Below are 21690 nucleotides of genomic sequence, written 5' to 3'. Positions count from 1 at the left end.
AATTATTACCTTTTATGGTTTTATAGATAGATTCAAGATATAAACATTAGGGGTTTATGCCTACTTTTATATCTGCAAGTATTTAGATAACACTATGAAAATAAGTTTATATTGAAATGTATGAGTTTTTGTTTTTAAAGGCACATATATTAATATCTTACTTAAGTTTGATATAACTTCCCCTCTCCTCCATTATTTAGGTAGCCTGACAACTTGGCTCTACTAGATTTTATTTCATTTGGTTTCCCAGCCTTTTGGGCCCCTGTTAAGCTGAACTTCACATCTGCACATTCAACAGAACAGCACGGTTGCTACTCCCAACTAGATTGAAGCACAGGTCACGGCACAATTCATTATGAAATGAGTTACCTTTGGAGGTTCTTCGTCTCTATTATGGGATCTCAGGCCATTAATCACAAATTTTACGCAAGAGATAACACAAAAGTGAGACTATCAGAGTCTTCTTAATACCTAAGGAGAATTGACATCCCATCAGATATGTTGGTTCAAGAAACTATTCAACCCTGGAGGGGTCTGTAGTGTGCACAGTCTTAATAATGAGCTTTCCTACAGACTCTCCACAGGCGTTCCAGTCTAGAAGAACAAGCAGTTTCCAGTGGGCTACATTTTATCCTAAGAATTTAAACAGGGTCGGGCCGGGCCTGGTGGCTCATGCCTGTAATCCTAGCACTCTGGGAGGCCGAGGCAGGAGGATCGCTCAAGGTCAGGAGTTTGAAACCAACCTGAGCAAGAGCGAGACCCCATTTCTACTAAAAATAGAAAGAAATTAATTGGCCAACTAAAAATATATAGAAAAAATTAGCTGGGCATGGTGGTGCATGCCTGTAGTCCCAGCTACTCGGGAGGCTGAGGCAGAAGGATCACTTGAGCCCAGGAGTTGGAGGTTGCTGTGAGCTAGGCTGATGTCATGGCACTCTAGCCCAGGCAGCAGAGTGAGACTCTGTCTTAAAATAAATAAAAAAGCTTAAAAAAAAAAAAAAGGAATTTAGGCAGGGTTGGTGGGAGGGGTGTAGGAAAACAGTTATCTGGCATCCCAGGGCTTTCTTGTGCCATGTGTATACCAGGGGATACGCAAGAACACAGCCATAGTGTTAAGTTTTCAAATCCATCAATCATGGCAATGGAAACTTCCCAGAAGATCATTTTTGAAGTAAAAAGAGCTATAAAGTTTTGTCAAGACACCATATATTAGCTTCAGAAAATGAGACATATTCTTAGACCGGGGATTTCAGTGGATTAGGGTAAGTGGATGCTGTTGAGCAAATTGATCCATGAGGTTGGGCAGCTAAGGTACTTCGTGTTCTTTTGACTGCTCAGTACTATTGGAATAGCCATGCATTGATTTTCTTGCAAACTTGAAACCATTTTAAGAAAACTATGAGTACTCTCATTATAGAAACAAAATTTTGGTAAGGAATTATATAACCTAAATTGTGCCCCTTTCTAAATTCGTATGTCGAAGCCCTAGCCCCCAGTGTGACTGAATTTGGAGATGGGGCTTTTAGGAGATAGTTAAGGTTAGATGAGTTTGTAAGGGTGAGGCCCTAATCCGATAGGATTGGTGGCCTTGCGAGAAATGGAAAAGAAAGAGGTTTCTCTCTCTCTCTGCCATGTGAGAACTCAGCAAGAAGGTGGCCACTTGCAAGCCAGGAAGAGAGCCCACACCAGAAATTGAATCAGCCAGAACCTTCCTCTTAAATACTCCTGGCTTCCAGAATGATAAGAAATACATTTCTGCTAAGCCACCCAGTCTATGGTAGGTGCTTTGTTATGGCAGTCTGAGCAGACTAATATAAATTCTTTAGCAATATTTTCTTTTTTACAATATTTTTTTCTTCATTTTAGCAGTTTTTAATAAAAGTTATAGATAAGATTACCTTACTCCTGCATCTTCTCAATTGTTTACTCCTTATGTTTGCCCTTTTCTCTTCCTACTTGGCTTTCAGTCCAAGGATCTTTTTGCAGTCTTTGTTCAGTGTTAGCCGAGTGGTGCCCACAGGGACAGTTGTGTCATTACCCTTTTCCCGCTGCACCTGTTCAATGTAGATGACACGCTTCTTCCTGTAAACCTGGGCACCTTTGTCAATTTGCTGACCTTTACAGTGTCCACACACAACCTGAACTTCATCATCCTTTAGAAATGGGCATAGATGGAGCGTCATACTTCTGTCTCAGCTTTTTGGAAAGAGGGGAAGACTTGATCTTTCTATGAATGTGGGGAGGTGCGTGGGAATCCCTTTTGTGTGTCTCGGTTCAGTCAGAAGCCACAACGGGATTAAACTTCATTTTGGCCACTGCCTCTTTGGTGATCCAACAATATTTTCAATGAGCATCCCGAATTCAATGATTTATTTTTATTTATTTATTTATTTATTTTTTGTCCCAGTACCAGTCAGTATCAATGTGATTTAAAATATTTCCGAAGCAGCTTCTACATGCCCATATGCAATTTACAGTCCACAGGGTGGGGTTCAAACTGTGATGCAGGTGGGGTTGGATTTTGGAACCATGAAGCTCCAAGATCTGCAACCTTTTGCTCTCCTTGTGTCTCACCTCCAAGCCCGGTGCAAACCCAGGTCTGCTGCAGACACTTCCGCCTAAGCGCAGGCGGCCTCCCAACACTGTTCTTGCTTTAAGTCTCTGAACTCTTAATTTGTAATGAAAGACTAACAATAGAGTGGATGTATTTTTTTTTTATATTAAAAAATATTTTTAAATAGCTGTGTTGTTCTACCTTCTGTTGTCCTGGAAATCATACCACTCTTACTTAGAGGGAGGACTTACAGGCTGATGGATGAGTCACTCTTGAGTGACGTGGAGACTGCAGAGTCAGAAGAAATGGTGCCTGTCTCCATGTGCAGCTCTGTCCTTGCGCTTTCTGGAAGAAGAATCTATGGGCTGGTCCAGCCGGATTTACTGTAAGCCTATTAACAGGAATGACCAGAGTGCTGAGGTGTTGCTCAATGTTTAGTCTGTTTGTTTATTTTGTAGTTCCGGCCTCAGGACAGAGAGACTGCCTTACCTTGTATAAATCTTCCTGCACTACCAATATTATTTTCTCTTTTTCTTTCCCTCAAGCACAGAACCAGCCACCTCCTTTTATGCTCTTTTCTCCCTTCGTCTCCTAAGGCTCAGATTCCAGCAATTAAAATCCATTATTCACTGTCCCCTCTCTCTCTTTACAGCATGAAGTTATTGCTATAGATGCCAGAGGCAGTTTTTCAGTGATTGGATCATCTAGTGCCTCAAATCCATTGATACCCAATGTCTTAGCCTGTTTGGGCTGCTATGGCAAAATACCTTTGACTGGGCAATTTAGAAACAGTAGAAATGAATTCCTCAGAGTTCTGGAAGCTACGAAGTCCAAGATGAAGGTGCCAGCAGATTTATTGTCTGGTGAGGGCCTGTTGCTCATAGACAACTGTGTCTTCACGTGGTGGAAGTAGAGAACAGGGTCCCTCAGGCCTCTTTTATAAGGACATTAATTCCATACATGAAGGGGGAGCCCCACCTCTCAAAGGCCTCACCTCTTAATACCATAACTGTGGGAATTGGGTTTCAGCCTGTAAATTTTGGGGGGACACAAACATTCAGACCCTAGCATGCAGGAAACTGGAGAACAACCCTCCCGGATGGTACTGAAACATGATGTTTTAGAGAGAGAGAGCCAGTGAGCGAGGATTAAGCCTTATTCATCTCTGTAGATTTAGTTTTGTGGTTCATGGCTTCTGGGAAATATTTGTTAACTGGTTGAGTAACTGATGAATCAATAAAAGTCCATGGGTGGGGATAGCTAGATGCTGCTTAAAGGGTCCCAGGAGTGAGGTAGAAACTGGATAGATGAAAATAAGGTGAGCACATATGACCACCCTAAGAATTGACATTTCTGGAATATGGGGCATTGTGTTCTGGGAGCAAGAGCTCCCCAAATTCTCTATTGAACTATGTAGGACTTCAGGTTATTTGTCAGGAAGTGTGGTTATGAATGGGTGTGTGCACATACCATATACCTACCTGTGGATTATACTGTACATAAGAAATGAGTGTATGGAAACAACCTTAATAAAATGGGAAAAGATGAGCTATAAAATATGGTTTGGATGAGTAAGAGTTATATTGATTGTAGCTGTTTAAGTATCTACTAATCATGAAGCACAATATCATTTACATAAAGCAATAATTTTATTGTGACTGCTAGAATACTAAATTAAATTCAGGGAGATGTGGTTTTTATTGTGTACTGTGCAGGTAGCATGGTTTGGTACCATAAATTCAAAACTTTATATGACTATGACTACTAATAAATTGCATAGACTACAGTGCCTGACACATAGTAGGTCTTATTAAATATTCATGGCTGAATATTATGCAGAAATATTCAACTGTGGAATTTTAGTAGCAATGAACCAATTGTATGCTGCCTATACCTCTAACAAAATCACTTGGAACACATTTGCATTAGAAGAGGTGCATTTTTAAGTAAAATTTTAATTTTTGTGGTCTCCTTGTCTATGACAAATCCATATGCAGATTTGCATATATAAACGTTATTGTAAAGAACAAAGCCTAATGGTCAGCCTAAAACAGGAATTTGATTATTGTCAACAGTAATCCAAAGAGGGTAGTAGTTTTAAAATATGCAGCTATGTATTTTTGCAGTTCAATAATGTTTGTGGATCTTTTCAGTTTATTTTTTTCCATCTTGATTAAGGCATACTTGACAAGTAAAAATTGCATATATTTAAAGTGTACAACGTGATGTTTTGATATAGATATACATTGTGAAATGATTACCAAATCAGGATAATTAACATATTCATCATCCCAGATAGTTATGATTTTCTTTTCTTTTTTTTTTTTTTTGGTGGTGAGAACACTTGAGATGAACTCTCAGCAAATTTCAAGTATAAAATACATTATTATTAACTATAGTCATCATGCTATACATTATTAGAACTGCAAAACTTATTTATGTTGCATAACTAAACCCTTATACGTTTTGGCTATCTCCCCATTTCTCCAACGCCCTACCCCTGGCAACCACCATTCTATTCTACTTTTATGAATTTGACATTTCAGATTCCGCGCATAAGTTGGATTGTGAAAGTATTTATCTTTCTGTGTCCGGCTTATTTCACTCAGCATAATGTCCTTCACGTTTATTGATGTTGTCCCAACTGGTAGGATTTCCTTCTTTTTAAGGCTGAATAATATTCTATTGTATACATCACATTTTATTTTCAATTTAACTCAGAGAACAAACGTTACCAAAAGCCTACTAAGTGTGAGGTAAAATAAGATAATTCCTGTGCTCGAGTCTGGGTAAAGAGGACTTAAATGCAGTCATGCATAGCTTAACGGATGGGGATGTGTTCTGAGAAATGTGTCATGAGGTGATTTCATGCTTGTGCAAACACAGAGTGCACTAACACAAACCTAGATGGTGTAGCCTACTACACACCTGGGCTATATGGTATAACCCTGTGGTCCCCAACCCTCGGGCTGCAGACTGGTACCAGTTTGTGGCCTGTTATGAACCAAGGGGCCACACAGCAGGAGATGAGCAGCGGGAGAGCCGGGGAAGCTTCATCTGTGTTTACAGCTGCTCCCCATCACTTGCCATTCCCCTAATCCCAGTCCATGGAAAACTTGTCTTCCATGAAACCAGTCCCTGGTGCCAAAAAAATTGGGGACCACTAGAACCTATTGCTCTTAGGCTACAAACCTGTATAGCATGTTACTGTACTGAATACCACAGGCAATTGTAATGCAGTGGTATTTGTGTATCTAAACATGTCTAAACATAGAAAAGGTACAGTAAACATACAGTATAAAAGATAAAAATGGCACACCTGTATAGGGAACATACCATAAATGGAACTTGCAGGACTGGAAGTTGCTCTGGGTGAGTCAGTGAGTGAGAGGTGAGTGAATGTGAAGGCCTAGGCCATACTGTGCTGTGCTGTAGACTTCATAAACACTGTGCACTTAGGCTACCTACAATTTATAAAATCATATTTTTCTTTTTTCAATAATAAATTAACCTTAGCTTACTGTAACGTTTTTACCTTATAAACTTTTAAAAGAGCAAAGACCAGCCTCAGACTTTTTCTTCATTCCACTGTATATCTGAACACAATAGCTATGGATTATGAGGAAAAAGATTGTGGCCCAAGAATTCTGTATCTTGAAGGATGGATGTCACTCACATACGATGGCAACAGGAAGGACCCCTGTATGCTTTATGAAAAATTTACTCAGAGATAGATGATAACCACCTGTGACACAAGTAAAATTCAATAACTCAGCAATATGAAACACAGTAGAAAACCACAGTGTGAATAAATATTACAGGTAGACGTCTAATAATGTTAGTGGTCTTCAAAAAGACTTTGAACAGCAACAAAAATGGCATGGAATCCTCAAAAGATGACAAAATAAACATTGCTTATAAAGACATAAAATGATATTTATATTATAAATAATAAAAGAAAATTAGAAAAAATCATTGCTGTCAAATACGAACATTTAAAATATTAACAATCTCTCAGTGTTGTGAAGCAATAATTCTCATTCTACTCACAGACTCTTTTTTTTTATTTTAGAAAGCTATTTTGCAAAATGAATTGAAAGTCATAAAAATATTCAAATCTTTTTACTCAACATTTTCATTTTTAACAATTTATCTCAAGAAATTAATTAGAGGTATGCATAAGGATGTCAAAGCAAAGATGAAAAATTTGAACCAAACTAACTAGCCAATAATATGGGAATGGTTAATTACAATGGGCCATTCATATAAGGAAATGTTCGGCTCTTACAAACCATGGTTTGAAGACTAATTAATGATTTCATACATCACTTGCTCTACAGTATTATATGAGAAATATATACTTACAAATACAGTAAGGTCGCAATTTTGTTAAATGTATTTAAACAGAGAATTTAAAGATTAGAATGCTAAATACCAAGCTATTACCAGTCCTTAGTTATAGGATATAGGATTAAAATTATTTAACTTTCCTCTTTGTATTTTTCTATATTCCCCAGTATTTCTTCAGTGGATTTTTTTTTTTAAAAAATACTTTTAGTTTAAAAACTTAAATAAAGTTTATTTAACAAAGATTATTTATAAAAGTGTCTGTTAAAAACTTACTTTATTAAAAAAGCCAGCAAAGATTATTTGTAAAAGCAAATGATTTCTCTTGCTGACAAACTTATAAAGAAACACAACATTTTACACTGCTACTGAGGCAAGGGAGAAGGATGTAAATCAGCACAATTTTTGTGGAAATAAATTTAGAAATGTGTAAATAATAGCTTCAAAATAATTTATTCTTTTTGACCAATTTACTGCACTATATCTTAAAGCCATAAAAATTTACTTTTGTTTATGAAATATTTATGTGTATGGATGTTTGTTGCAAAGAATTGGGAATGATTCAATTGTTAATAGTAAAAGAATGGGTTAAATAAAAAATAGTAGAACCAGTTGTTATAATATTGGTCACTCATTAGAAATCATGTTGACAAAATTATTCAATGACATTGGAAGATACAATATAATTACTAGTAAAAAATACAGGATACAAAATTGAAGTAAGATTTAAAGAATTGATAAATATGTAAATGATGGAAGAAAATACTCCAGAATATATTTGGTAATCCTCTTGGGGTAGTAAAATTATAGAATATTTTCAAAAAATCTTATATAATTTTTAAAGCATACATATAAACATAGAGCAATAAAATCTTTTAGCTACTCTCAGTGGCTTAAACAGTACCTCCAAATTCCTTAACATGTCATATGGACCTGTTTCCAATCCATGCTCTGAATGTCTCCAGGCTCTTTCCCCACCACTGTCGGTAGGACTTGGTGCTATGACCAACCTGGACTTCCTGGGACTTCCACAGCTCTCTGAGCAAACTGGATCCTTCTCTTGTGTACCTTGGGTTAAGCTGATTTGCTTCCAAGAATAACCACCACTCTTTTTCAACCCATTCTGGTTAATGGTTAAATAAGAAGATTGAATGTCAGATTAAGTATCACCTTGTAGGGAAGCTTTCTAGATCCTTCCAGAGAGGTAAAACATCCTTACTCTCTGAGCTCATATTACTATCTACGTTCTTGTCTTATGGCATTTGTCTCATGGCATTTGGTCTTATGTCATAAGGTCTGAAGATAATTTGTCTATGTCTTTCACTAATATGTAAAAGGCTTGAAAAAGTAGTAGAGTGTCTATTGTATATCCTACAGTATCTTGGAGGTACTATGGGTACTCAATTACAGGCATTCGATTAAATAGTTTTCAATTAATGGGTTATTGATTACACATACTTTAAATTCCTAAAACTATAATCACCTATCAAACCAATCACCCTTGAAAACAATTCACAAGGATTTATTATTCTAATTTTTAATTTATAATATTAATTATAATATTTAATTTATAATATATTCATTTATAATATAAACTATTAAATATATTTAGCAATTCATGACACTTTTATTAGTGTCACAGAAATATTTATATGTATAGGTTTATTGAACAAGATAGACTTAATAGAGTACAAAAAAAGAATTATTTTTCTTAATACTGCTTCTGTAAACCTAGGTCTGTAGATTCATGTCTTTGTGCTCCCGAGTAAAGTATTGGCACATACTGAAACTAAAACCTTATTATTGAGATAATAGCAAGTTCTCTGTTTCTTTCAGATGGAAGAAAATCCAGGCCAGTGTGATGTCAAAATGCCAAGTTCTCAACCAATTTGAAACTTTTCATCCTTCTGTAGTTCAAATCTAATTACTCAACCAATCTGGAATTTCTCTTCCTCCCCAGATCTAATTGACTGTATATTCCAGGGGTAGGGAAACTTTTCATATTGGAAGGCCACATTAATTTAGCTATAATCAAAAAAGGCCACATTCAAGAAACTTCAATTAGATATACTTAAATATGTATGTTATTTTGTAAAAGTCTGACTACTGTGTACTTAATAATTTCAAAAAATGAAAACTGTTAATTTTCAAGTTTACTAACCTTTTAATGACTTTGTTGGTCTGATTTTTGTTGGAAAGCATTTTAATATTTGGTTGCAGCATGGAGATCCATGGTTTCAGTTGATGCTTTAGATGGGTATCAGTCATTTGTGACTTTAAGGAGGTTTTGATTTGAGTTAGGTAGGAGACATAGATTCACAGCAATAAGTGAATGAAAAGCAAGAAAGCATCTTCCAGGCATGTTTCTGAAGGCATGGGTATTCTACTGCATTTCTCCGTATTTCAATTGGATATTTCTTAGCATCAAACAATGACTTTAAAATGTCATCTACTGAGAACCCAATCATTCCATCTATAGTTCTTTAGGCACCTTGGTGATATCAACTATGTGAGACTGAAATGCTAATTTGAATGTGATGTCATGATTCTCAAAGTCAGTGAACCTTTCATTATATTCTCTAATTAGTAGGTCTATAACAGCTGTGTATTCTTCAAATGATTCTGCTCATCAGTGACCTTTGCTAACTGGGAAAAATTTTCATCCAGAATTTCCTTTTGAAGAAGACTATTTTGAAAAAAGTTAGCTTTTTTTTTTTTTTTAAATGCTTGGGTTCTTTTGCTACATATCATATATAGACTTAGTGTTACCTTGCAAAGAAATATTTGAGTCATTTTGATTTGACATGATATCACACAGAAATGCTATATTTCTATAGAGGTCTTCTTTCAATAATTCACATTGCTGATTCTGTTCTTCATAAAATGTAACTATCTGTTTTCAGAGATAAAATTTTGGCTAACACTTGTCCCTGAGATGCAGAAGGATATGGCAAATTCACACTGAATACCTCATTGTTCAACTTTAGCATGTTACAAAACTGATGATGCTATGTTGCACATACAGGAATATAGTTAGCAATACTTACAACTAGTCGCAAAGTGTCACTTAAAATAGTAGCTATAGCACAGAGATTTTGCTGATGCAAGATACAATGAAAAGAAATGACAGCATCTGAATGTGTTAATATTTTTTTTTATCTGTGCAATAAGCCCTTCATGTTTTCCTGTCATGGAAGGTGCACCATCTGTACATACACTCACTAAATTTACCAAATTCAGTCCAACTTCAAGACATTTATCTTGAAATATGTTGAAGTTTCCCATGTTCTGTTTGCAAGAGTGCCCAAAGTGAGTAACTCTTTGTAGCAAGAAAAAATCTGTTATGACGCAAATGAAGTATAAAAACTGAGCTTAGTCAGTACTATCAGTTGATTCATCCAAAGTGATTGAATAATATATATTTTCCTTTTGAAGTATTGCATGAAGTTGTTCTGTTAAGGCTAATCATGCTGCCAATCAGTTACGGTTCTTCTTGAAAGAGGCAGTTGTTTGTACTTTGAAACATTATTGGAATCCAAGCATCCTACAACTTCAACAATGCATTCTTTCACAATTTCTGCATCACCAAATGGCTTTTCTTTTTTCCTGAGTATATAAGTTACTCTATAAGTTGCTTCAGTGGCATTATTTCTAGGTCTTATTGCTGCTTGAAAGAATTGTCTTTGCTTTTGCTTTTCATCTTTTAATTTCTACAATACAACCTTTTGTGCCTCTCCCTCTAATTTAAAATACTGTGGTCCTTATGAGTGTGATAATGCTGATGAGCACTGAATTTCTTTAATGTTGATATTGAAGTATCACAAAGCAAGAAAATCATCTTATCTTTAGCAGAAACAAGATAATATTGCAATTCTCAGTTCTCATTAGAAAATCTGTTTTCTTCCTTCAGCGTTTTCTTGGTCTTTTTTGACATGATGGCTGTTAAGCAGACAGAATTTAAAAATACTGTCCAGCTGTGCAACTGTTCAAAAATTGCACTTCAAACAGAAATATGGTGCACGGTTGTCAAAAGTTAATAACAGACTGGCATACCTGACCTCCATAAGCTCTCACCAGCTAGCCTAGTGTGGTGGTGGCACCAGTCTGAAAGGGGAAGTTAGAACTAAATCATGAGCATAGCAGCCGTCAATTTGGCCCTTATGGTTTACTAATGTTCTAATTATGCTGGTCAATCTGGGGGGATTATTTTGTTGAAATTTATTTTATTCTTTGGTATTTTAAATACGTTCATTTTAAAAATAAAATAAAAATATAAAAGACAAACAAAAATCTATTAATAAAAGTAAAAGGATTTGTTCTGTAAAATTTGGATTCAGTCAAAAGGTTGCATTTAAGGACCTAGAAAGCCATATGTGGCCTTAAGGCTGCAGGTTCCCTGCCCTTGATATATCCATGAGCTTCCCTACCTTTTCCATTGACCAATTTTCCAATTATCTCTCTTGCCATCGGTTTTGGGCTAGGTAACTAGTTCTGGCAAATGGGCTGGAAGCAGGTAAGAGTGAAGCAAGTTGTTCATTCTCTTCTTCCCCTCATGCAGCTGTAGGCTGAGATAGCAGCATCACAAGACAGTGGATGCTCATCATCCTGGATACCTGATGAATCAGGGGAAGGAAGTCCCCTTCCAGTAAGCATGAACATGAAATAAATCTTTGTCAGGTTAAGCTATTGAAATATGGGTGTTTATTTGTAACTGTGGTTATCTTATTCTGTCTGACTAATTCAAGTAGAATTGATGAATTAGTCTTTTTTACTCTAATTGCAATTAGCTGGAATTTGATGTGCAATCCTTCCTTGTGTTTTTTGCCTGCCTCCTCCCTTTTTTCCCTCACTCTTGAGATTGCATTGGCTTATCTATTTCTCCTTCATGATTTTCTCCATCCATAACTCTAACCATCAAGATCCATCAAAATTCATTGATCCATTCCTGATCATCTCACTCTACCCCACCCTCTCTCACACTGTCCACCACCTCTTTTGGATAATGTCTAGATGACTCTGATAACTCCTCATCCACCCATTGCCTTATTTATCCTGTATACTGTGCCACACAGCTTTGATTATGCTATTTGCTCAGTCACCTCTTGTTCACGAATGTCATCTGAACTCTACTTAGGCTGACATTCAAGTCTTTCATGTCAGTTTCACCCACTCTGCCATTATAACACCTGTTTTTCCCCTACATGTCCCTGCTGTCTTAAATCGGGCTGATTCTGTCTATAAACACACATCATTTCCTGCCTTTGCTTGTATAAGACGCTCTCTGGCCAGACTGTTCAAGCCATGGCCACCTTTTGAGCCCAGCTGTGGTACCTATTCCTCCACGACGGAGCCCTCACTAGGCCAAGGTGCTCTCTCCTTCCTCTGAACTCCTGGTATGTACTCTCTAAAGCTCATCTGTGTGCTGCTTTTTCACATTTTAGGGTTCCAAAACCTGTCAAGGAAACAGTGGTTTCTTTCTTCAATAAATTCTTAGAGATGTCTACATTCAGACTCTAAGGAATAATCATTTCATCAATCCTATGCTTTAATAACAGTCTTAAGAAATAACTTAAATTATGTAAATCAAATCTAATTTTCTCATCTAAAGCATCAATCAAAGATTTGGAAAAGGTAGAAGCCTGAACAATAATACTAATTGTAAATGTTCATTACAAAGTTCTATTTATTATTTTAATTATGAGTATGGTTTTTCTTTTAACTGCTCTGTAAGATATATAAATTTTCAATTCTGTCAAGAAAATTGATGAATTGACATCTCTGAGTAAAGCCAAAGCCTATGAGCTTATTTGAAATTTACTGGTGTTGTCAATTTACCAAGTGAAATGTGTTCCTCAAGAGACTAAGTGTTATGGTTTGAATTGTGTATCACAATATGAGTTGTTGAAATCCTAACCCCCAATACTGCAGAATGTGACCTCATTTGGAAATAGGGTTGTTGCAGAAATAATTAAGATAAGCTCATACTGGAGTAAGGTGGGGCCTTAATGCAACATCACTGGTCTCAGTATAAGAAGAATAGAGAGACACAGGGAGAACCTGGCAATGGGAAGGCAGGCCTAGATCAGAGTGATGCTCCCGCAAGCCAAGGATTGCTGGCAACACGCAGAAGCTGGGCTAGAGGCATGGAACAGATTGTCTCTCAAAACCTTCAAAGGAATCAACCCCGCCACACCTTGATTTTGGACTTCCAGCCTCCAGAACTGTGAGAGAATTTTTTTTTTTACAAAAAAATGTCATTTTAAGCTATCCAATGTTACTTTGTTACAACAGCCCTGGGAAACTAGTACACCAAGCATTCAACATTACTTCATTTAACAGCAGATACTACGTCACAGGGGTCTGTGAACTATGACTGGTGAAGCAAATCCTGCTCATCACTTGGTTTCATAAATATGAAATGATTGAAAGATAGCTATGCTCCTTACTTTAGGAATTATCATGGCTTCTTGCATGCTCTAATGGAAGAGTTGAGTAGTATTACAGAGACTATCTGGCCCACAAAAACCTAAAATATTTACTGTCTGGTCTTCTACAGAAAGAGTTTGCCAATCCTTAAATGAGAAGGTTGACAATGTGTCAGAGTCTAATTGTAGATTTTTTTGTCTGGCTCTCAAGACCGAGATTCATTCTTGCATCTATGTTAGTTGGGATAGGCTAAGCTATGCTGCAGTAACAAACATCTCTCAAGCACAGTAAGAGCCTATTTCTCACTCATGTGATAGCCACTGGGGGTCTGGGAGACTGCTCACTGCAGCGGTTTGTGATGGAGTCTGCCTTAATCTAAAGTGTCTATCATCTCATAGGCTTCTGTCAAACTTGCAGATTTAGAGACTAGAGAATTGCTAAAGGTTTTTTCCTGCCCCTGGCTGGAAGTGACATACTTCATTTCCTCTTACATCCGTGGGGCAGTCGTGTGACTCTGACTAACTACAAGGAGGCTGGAAAAAGTAGGTGAACAAATAGAATATTTATGAGTACTGTTAGATCCAACATACTTCTATGTTGTTGGAGTATGAGTCCTAATAAGACGAGCACTTTAATGACCTCTGGAATCAAAAATATATTCTCTAGTAATATTGTTGAAGAGTCATAGGTGAATACTACTTATAATAAGGTAATTTCTTAAGAATCTTTTAGTCATTCATAAACATGTGACCTTTATAAATGGTAAAATTTAGTTTTTGTGTGTGGACGTTTTTTTTTTTTTGAGACAGAGAGTCTTGCTCTGTTGCCCAGGCTAGAGTATCCTGGAGTGATGATAGCTCACAGTAACCTCAAACTCCTGGGCTCAAGTAATCTGCCTTCCTCAGCCTCCCTAGTAGCTGGGACTATAAGCATGTGCCACCATGCCCAGGTAATTTTTTCTATTTTTAGTAGCCCAGCTAATTTTTTCTATTTTTAGTAGAGACGGGGTCTTGCTCTTGCTCAGGCTGGGAAATTTTGGAATCATCATAAATGATGGTTTAAGAAATACCTTTTGTGACTTATAGTACCTTAAGATTAATAGCTTCAAATAAGAAACATAAAAATCTGAATATGTACACACTGGCACTGGGCTATAAGCATGTTTAAGCATTATGATTAATCTCTGCCTTCTTCATACATGTGAAGGGAACTGACCCCAGAAGTCACATACTTTAGTTGTATATGCAAAAAGAGACATTATACATGTAAGTTTTTTTCATATAGGTGTGTAGGGATTTTTTTTTTTTTTTTGCTGGACACAAGCAAGTAGATAAAAGAAAATGAAATACCAAAAGTAAAAAAAAAAAAAGTAAAAAATAAACCTTTGCAATTGCAGCTGTTACTCCCTGGCTGAATGAGAATCAAGGAATGAAATGAGAGCTCAGGGGAGGTTGTTCCAGCTACCCCCTGCCTAGTGGAGGAAGTTGTCAAGAAAAGAGGTCAGTGGGTGCTTGGGAGGAAAAGCCCCTGGGGCAGGGGTTTCCAGCCCATGGTGCCCAAGATACCACGACTGCTGTGCTTGTTTTTCCTGTGACGGTGGAGCCTGTTCAGAAGCTGTCAGGATGAGGTAATTCCTCATTTCCCTGCCTTCCTGCCATTGGACACTCTCGAGCCCTTCGTGCTCTGCCTATACCATGTTGGCAGCTGCTTCCTTGCTCTCTGTGGGTGCCAGCCTGGCAGACTGGAAGGGAAGGAAAGTTTGGTTCCTCTTACAGAATTTCTCCGAATCTGTAAGTATCCCCACTTCCCCTCCTCCCCCCTCCCACCTGCCCCCCACGCAATAAAAGGTTTGTTGGTTTTTTTTTGACATAATGGGTGTGGCGTGCACCAACTTGGGGTTGGACACGCTTGAAGCGCTGGCACAGAGGGGAGGAGGGGTGGCAGGGGCAATATATGTAACCCCAACAATATTCGTACCCCCATAATATTATGAAATAAAAGGAGAGAGAAAAAAAAAGAATTTCTCCGAATCTCACCGTTTCCTTTCACTGTGTAGTCCAAGGGGCTGGGTGGGTGGCCCTGTGATCTTTGTCTTCATTTAAGAGGTTTGTTTTTGCACGTCCACTGAAGCTGATCTTTGTCTTCCAGTCACCTTGGTGCCATCTCAGCCTTGAGGTTTATCTGAAATGTGATTGTTGCTGACTGATTGCTGCTAAGCATGCTGGTGTAGCCATTTCGAATTGGTGAGAGTCAGGGTTTTTCTTTCGTTTTCTGTTGAGAATGGTCAAACCAGTTCTCTTGAAAGTATAATTATGTACTCCAATTTTCCTCATAAAACCTCAAAACCGTGGTGTAACCACTTGAACCATCCAGGGGTGGGGAACCTGAGGCCTTGGGCCACATGCGGCCTTCTAGATCCTTGAGTGTGGCCTTTTGACTGAATCCAAATTTTACAGAAAAAAATCCTTTTAGTAACAAAGGGATTTGCTACATGAAGGTGGGATTTGGTAGAGGGGTCATACTTGGGGATCTGGAGGGCCACGTGTGGCCTTGAAGCCACAGGTCTGTATACAGGCCAAGGGTCAATAACACCAAGAAAAGAATATTCCACAGAAAGAAGTAGAATTTTATCACACATAGAACTGTCCTGCATGACAGCACATAAATAGGTATTAAAACTACAGACACTGTGAATTCATGCTTCTTACTAGGAGAAAAGCTTTTAAAATATAAAATCAAGTTGTGTCATAAGGTTGGCAATACAGATTTATTTGATCTACTGGACTCAATAGATTTTTAAGTTGTATACATTTATGGAGCATAAAAAATATTAAGTGGATCTCAGTAGCAGATGGAAATCAGTTACACTGACATGAATTTGACTAATCACATATGCATGGTTGTAAGAAATCAACTACTTGCCAACTCAAACTTAACTGCCATCAATGTGAGAATCCATAGAACCAAAATTATGCCTTTATAAAGTTTGTCCATATACGTAATCTCATTTATTTGCATTTATTTCTTATGAGGTAGGTCTTACGATTCTCATTTTGCTGGTTAAGAAACTGAGGCTTCATAGGATTAGTGACCTCCCTAGGGTCACCTGGACATTACACGATCTTGAGGGCCAAGTTTCTGATGCCAAATATCTGTTCAAGAGGTTCAAAAAACAGGAAAAACTATTGTCAGTTCTTAATTAGCCATCAGAGCTATTTGTTCATTAAAATGTTTAGATATTTTTCTCACTTGAGTGTTCATAAATGGTTCTACATGACTTAGGAATTGCTTTACATCACTGCATGTGGAAAATTTCTCATATATAATGCCCATGTTTATTCTAGGGATCAGTCTACCTGACCATTCCAGGTATTTTGATTTTGTTCTTGGTGATGTTTCATTGATAGAGGTTTAGGGTAGGCTTTTGGTTTACTTTAGGCACATTCTGTATGTAAAGTTTATAATCTCAAACAGTGAAGTAATCTGATCATTTCTAAATGGAAAAAGCTAAGGAAGTTTTATTTTGAAAATGATTAAAACTTTTAATTTTGCATAAGATCATTTGATATGCTTCTCATTTTACTATAAGTAAGTATCTTATATATGTAAAAACAAAAAGTAATTTGTCTGTGAAACCAATATTAACTATCCCAAGAAAATGTGTAATAAATTATAGTAGGAAAAGGCCTGTAATAATAATAAACACAAAATAAAAATAATAAAATATTTATTAGTAACTGAAATGTACTAAAATCTAGGACCCAACATCTCTGGATAAGGAATCCCTATTTCCAATGTACCTTGGCAAATTTTCCTTTTTCTCCTGGCTATCAGGAAGCTCAGAGTCTAATTTAAAGCCATTCCCCATTTCTTCTGCAAGATTTTTCTTGATACTTTGAATTTTAAAATCAGTGGGATATACATTTTAATTGTAATTTGTAATTGTAATTCCATTGTGCAAGTTGATGTGATTTGTTTAACATCATTTCAACATTTATTAGACACCTGCTGTCTAGGAGATCTGGGAATACAAAGGTAGGTAAAACAACAGCCTCTCCCCTCAAGCTAATTATGAATTCACAAAGAGAGAACTAAGTAACTAACTAAATATGCAAACAAACAAATGACACACACATAGATACGAACATGAGTCTAGAATGCCACATGAATCAAATCTATTCTTTAGTTGTTAAGAAATTAACAGATCTCCCATCCCATCGCAGGGTAGGTGCAAAATAGATATTTGTTGAGTGGATGAATAAATTCATGCCTGGCTAAAACATCGTAAAATATAAATATATAACAAAAGAAATAAAATTTCATGGAAAACAATGTTACATGTTAAAAATCTGAGGAATGATATAGCTACTTCTAGAGTGATCTCAAAAGAGACAGAACAGGACATTCAAATCCTCCCCATCCCACCATTTCAAGGGGCAGAGCAGCGGGGAAGCCCCGTCTACTTCTTGGTGCTCCAGGGTTCCATGTTGTTCAGTAAATGCCTACTTTCCAAAAGATCTTTTGAGGTAGGAGATAAAAAGGAAGAAAAGGGATCAAAAAAAAAAATTCATCCTAAAGTGAGATATGATGGCTCTAACCAACTGGATTACTGATGTTGTCTAATTTTATGGAGCTACCATGTTTCCCAGACAATAAGACCTACCCATAAAATAAGCCCTAGCAGGATTTCTAAGCATTTGCGCAATACAAGCCCTACCCCGAAAACAAGACCTAGTGATGGGCGTGGCTACGCAGCAGCGCATCTGCACAACCCATGCATTTTGTCGCAGAGCAGTAAAGAAGATGAGCAGCCCTTCTCATCTCTGCCCCATCGTGACAGCTACTATCCCAGAGGTGACCGGCTCCCCCTGTCAGGTCCCGGCCATCCTGTGTGTGCTGCAAGCTGAGGCTTTGAGGGGAAAAGAACACATCCACTGAAAATAAGCCCTAGGGTGTCATCTTGAGGAAAAATACATATAAGACCCTGTCTTATTTTCAGGGAAACATGGTAGTGATGTCTTACCAATATGTAAAGTACACTAAGAACTGATTTGGAGAAGAAAAAAAAGGGTTTATTGAATCTGTCTTATAATGCTTTCAAAGAATCTACTGCTGAAAGCCCTGAAAAGGTCATTTATTAAATAGATTTGACATAGTCAAAAGCATCGTACATCTTTCAAAGATGAGCAGCAAGCCAGTGAGAAAGGAATTGTACATCTCATTAGGCATCCTGTAATCCTGCAGTCTGTCTTTGGAAAGGCCTGTGTAAGGTAACTATTGCTTCCTTTTCCTATCTTATCTTTGAGAAGGGGGAAGGTTAAGGCAAAGAGAGCAAAGAGCTTTGTACAGGCACTATAGATTGGGCTAAATTGAGTTCCTCTTACCTCTGCTTGTTATCACAGCTGCCCATGGTACAAAAAGTACTCTTTGTCACACAGATTTGTACTTGCAAATGTGTTGCAAAACCTGAGTAAGACTTGCTAAAGCAGTCCAATCTTGTTTGTGCAATAAAAATAAGTGAAGGTTGAAAGCATTCTGGCAACCAAAAATCATGCCAATACATTTTACCCCATTTGCCATCTATTCCAAATCCATTAGGTCGTTGCTGAAATGCAATAGTTTTGGCTTAAAGACCATCAGTATGTGAATGGCCTAAATGTTTACATTCTGCGGAGAAACAGAAGGAACCAAGGAAAGAGCTTCCATGTCAAAGCCTTCTTGGAAAGAAACTTGCAATTGAGGACAATTAAAAAGATTGGGAGAAGGCTTGGATTTAGACCCTGCTGGGGGCCTGAAACTATTTTGCATTAACGTGTCATTGACTAATCCATGGCACCAAACACACTTCCTCCAAACACACTGTGTTAGGTGGAAATGTCATTGACTTTAGATCTTCTATCTGATTTTCTCCATGCCCACTTTCATGTTTATTTAAGTAATCATTCTAGGCCATTTATGTGATCACTCTGGCTTTTAAAAAGTTCTCTTTTTATGTTTCCTGAGAATCTTCATCAGAGCTGGGCTTTTGGGTACTTATCAAGTCTGTACTGAGTCTTCACTACATCAAGGCTTAGGGCTGGCGCTAAGCAAAACCGGAGTTGGGAAAGGTTGAGAGTTTAGTATTCTTGAGCTCTCACTTCTCATATTTCTCCCATCTTATTCCCCTTTTCCTTCTCTTCCCTTCCATCAATCACTATTCCTCATCGAAGACTCTTCTCCGAGGCACTGCAGCACCTGGCCCACCTCTCCTTGCATGGGTTCCTATGTGCTTGGCTCCCTCCCAGGCCTGACTTCGCTGGTAGGTGCTGGGCGCTGCCCCAGCACGGGCCTCCCTCCATCCTCAGGCAGAGTGTGGCCTCCCAGAGACAGTGTGCATGTAGGGGCTTGAGGGGGCTCATGATGGACAGCAAACATGCTGCTTTCAGCCTTGCGCTATTGTGTCCTTAGGTCTGGGGTGGGTCCTGGGAACCTTTATATTTAAAAAGTGTCCCAGGTAATTCTTATGCAATCAGAAATCAGATATATATTTTTCGTTAGCTGCTGTTACTCCAAGGAGAGCTCAAAAAGGATGAATTTTAGATAGGCAGATGGAGAAAGTGGGACCTTTTTGGAAGCGTTTGCTTAAACTGATTATGCTCTGTGGAGGCCCAGAACCCAGGGCAAGTCTTATCCAAGAATAATATGTTGTTGGCTCAGCCCCCCTCCCCAGTGCCCTTCTGCTTTGTTTGCCTGCAGGGAGCCACAGAGGATGTTGAAGATAAGGCTGAGTGGAAACTCACCCAGGTGCAGCTACCTGATAGCCAATCGAGAGGCTTCTATATAGAAAACTCCCCTCTGAGTCATAGAACACGGCTTTTTGAAATACTGTTGTGAAAAAAATTATTTTTTAGGGGACAATTTGTTTCCAAATTGACAGTAATGTACCCAGCCATTTGTGTAGTTCAGCCACCTTCAGGCTTTTTGGTCTCAGGAAACCTATGCTCTTAAAAATGATTGACAGCCCCAGAGAGCTTTTTAAAAGGCAGATTGTGTATATCAATATTTACTGTATTAGAAATTAAAACTGAGAAATATTTTCAATAGTTATTTATTAATCCATTTAAATAACAATAATAAACCATTACATTAACATCCGTAACACATTTTTATGAAAAACATGTATATTCTAAGACAAAAATGATGAAGGAGAAGAATGGCATTGTTTTACATTTCTACATATCTCTTTAATGTCTCAAGAGAAGAAACCTTGATTCTTACATCTGCTTCTGTATTCGGTCAGTTGACTGGTTATGATATTGCACTTCATGTAGGCTTCAGGAAATATCATTACAAACTTGTGGGATAATGACATTTACACAGGTGAATAACATCTTGGCATTATTATCAAACAGTTTTGACCTTGTGGACCCTCCCCAAGGTCATGGGGATCCTTGTCACATCCACTTTGAGAACTACTGGATAGCTCCTCCTTACCTTCCTGTCTTGTTTTTTGGTTCTCATATGGACAGGATTTTAAGTACAGATAGAATGGCATATTTTTCTTTGTGAACACAACATTCCAATAGTAGTTCTTAATAATACTTTTAAGAATGTTCTAAAAGAGATACATCATTGAAGCAGCATGAGAACAGTGTTCTTTTGTCAATGTTTATGTGTCGAATAATCTTCATGAGTCGAATTTAATCTCACGTTGATTCTTTCAAGAACAACACTCTACTCCAACAAGCCTGCACCTTCTGGAAATATAAGGAATCTAGAAATTGGTACAAGTGACGGTGGAATGTGACGGTGGAATGTGACTTCCTGGAGACACAGTTCACTTTGGAAATGAGCAGTTTGATGAATTGCTGAAATGGTGTGTTGTGGAACAGCAGCTGCATTTTGCTTATCAAATAAATGCCAGATGTGGATGGACATACCTTACATAGTTATCCACTGAAGATAAGATTAAAGTGGTAATAGAATTCTGTCATGGACCTTGTGGCTAATACAATGACTATGTGAGAATAGATGGTGTGTGCAGGGAGTGTGTGTGTGTGAGTGTGTGTGTGTGAGTATGTGTGTATGTGCGTGTGTGTGTGTGTGTGTGTGTTGGGGGGTGTGATGCAGTGGTTCCCAGATTGTAATGCATATATACAGTTTTATGATATAAGCACAATGGTTATAGGGAAAATATAGTTTATTCTATAGTGGCGAGGATATAAGAAAAGGGAACACTTACACATTGTTTATGGGAATGTAAATCGGTACATCCTCTATGGAAAACAGTGTGGAGATTTCTCAAAGAACTAAAAGTAGATCTACCATTTATTTGGTCCTGCAATCTCACTATTGGGTATCTTCCCAGAGGAAAAGAAATCAGT

General features: G+C 37.7%; 1 pseudogene; it reads right to left on the bottom strand.

Annotated features, from left to right (window-relative positions):
• Positions 1 to 1899: 1899 nt before the first annotated feature.
• Positions 1900 to 2307, bottom strand: LOC109729232 (large ribosomal subunit protein uL24 pseudogene; annotated as a pseudogene).
• Between the last annotated feature and the right edge of the window lie 19383 nt (positions 2308 to 21690).

This window comes from Microcebus murinus, chromosome 15 (assembly GCF_040939455.1).
Source record: "Microcebus murinus isolate Inina chromosome 15, M.murinus_Inina_mat1.0, whole genome shotgun sequence".
NCBI lineage: Eukaryota > Metazoa > Chordata > Mammalia > Primates > Cheirogaleidae > Microcebus > Microcebus murinus.
This window is presented reverse-complemented; position numbering and strand designations above follow the sequence as displayed.